Source organism: Leptonychotes weddellii, chromosome 1 (assembly GCF_054177405.1).
Source record: "Leptonychotes weddellii isolate Sample4059 chromosome 1, ASM5417740v2, whole genome shotgun sequence".
NCBI lineage: Eukaryota > Metazoa > Chordata > Mammalia > Carnivora > Phocidae > Leptonychotes > Leptonychotes weddellii.
In genome coordinates, this window is record NC_138369.1 from 124403033 (window position 1) to 124405054 (window position 2022).

Here is a 2022-nt window from a genome sequence, read left to right on the forward strand (position 1 = left end):
GATGGGTTAGCCTGGTGATGGGTATTGAGGTGGGCACATTCTGCATGGAGCACTGGGTGTTATGCACAAACAATGAATCATGGAACACTTCATCTAAAACTAATGATGTAATGTATGGGGATTAACATAAGAATAAAAATAAAAAAAAAAATCCAGGATCTATTAGCATTGTCTAAGTCTACAGATGTTAAGCAGCAGGAAACCAGACTCTTAGAATAGCAATCAGAGGAAGAAACCATCAAGAAAAAGGTTTAGGCCTCAGTTTAAAAGATAGACACCCTGGCCATCAGCAAATGCCTCTAAAGTCACCCTCTTCCTTCAGCTACCATGGTGATAGTAGCTATAAAGATGATCTATCCTCACATCAGGAATTAGAATCTCCGTTTGCCACTATCATTTAAACAAAACTATCTCTCTCTCATCTTAAACAACAATAAACTTTACTAGACTACTCACAGTGTCTTCTAATTATTGTCCCTACTTTCTCTCTCCATCAAGGCCGAACTCCCAGAAATAATTTCCTTCCTCTGGTTCTTTCCCACATATTTACTTCAGCCCACTTCAATTTTGCTTTTACCATTCTGTTTCCAGCTCTACAAAACAGCTGTCTCCAAGAATCTCATTACTGCCAAACTCAATGAACCCTCTCTGGTTCTCCTCTCCCTGGGTATCTTTTTCAGAATCTTCTTCATTGACCATAGCCTTCTCATTGAAAAACTCCTTGGTTTCCTCCTACTTTTCTAGCCATTCCTTTTCAGTTTCTTTTAACATTTCGTCCTCCTCTGACCTTTGAAAGATGAACTTTGTCAGAGTTTTGTTCTAGATTCTCTTTTCTTATCATGCTTCAATCTCTTCCAGGAAATGCATAACTTTAATTGCTACCTACATGCCAGTTACTCCAAAATGTCTGCCTCTCCTCACCTTTTTTTGAGTACCATACCTGGATTTTTTTACAAGGTTCTCAACCACATCCAAAAGTGAACCCTTCATTTTTCACTCTAATGTTTCACTTCTCTTCCAAAGTTTACTACCTGAGTGAGCAGCATGGTCATTTACCCAGTCATTTATTCAAGAACTCTTTTCCTCTCCCTTATTCCCCAACTTTTCTACCCATTTGCCAAGTTCTGTCATTATACCTCTTAAGTATTTTTCAAATCTTTCCACATCTATCTTTTTGGCACCTTCCTAGACTAGAAAGCCAACATCTCACACCTATCCTACTGACATACCATTATTACCAAGTGTCCTTATACCCACCATCACTCCTCTTTAATCCATTCCCCCACAAAGCTTTTGAGTACTCTTCTGGAAATGCAAATACCAGTCTGTAATATTCCTACTTAAAACTCTTCAACCCTTCTTTGTTACACTTAAGATAAAGATTGAAAGTCATAACACGGTCCATAAAGTCCTGCATTATCTGCCTCTACCTACATCTTAAATTTGTCCAGACCCTTCTTTCCCTTACCACAGTTCAGCCACAATGATCTTTAATTCTTCAAAAATGTCAAGCTACTTTCTCCCACAAGGACTTTGTGTCTGCAGGGAGGCACACTCCCTCTCCCTACTTAGACACACACACACACACACACACACACACACACACACACGTATTCCATTTTAAGCTTCAGTTAAAATTCCTCAGCAAAATCTCTCTGATTTTTCCAGTCTATGTGAGTCTGCCTGTCATAGCTCTCACTGCACTGTACATTTCCTGATTAGATAGTGTCTCAACTCTGAAAAGTTACTATGTATGTTTTTCTGCATTATCTGTCTTTATTGCACTATCAGATTCAATATGTCATGGTTTCTGTTTGCTATGTTTATAACCATATTGTCAGCAACCACAAGAGGACCTGGTACATAATAATCCCTAGCAAAATATCTAATGATTAAACAAATGAATAAATAAGTAGAGTAAGAGTCCATTTGTAGTGCTGTTTTGCTTGGGTACCTCCCATTAGTTTGACTATTTCAAATCCACCTACTAAAGGGAAGAAGGCTACTGACTCTTCTAGATGC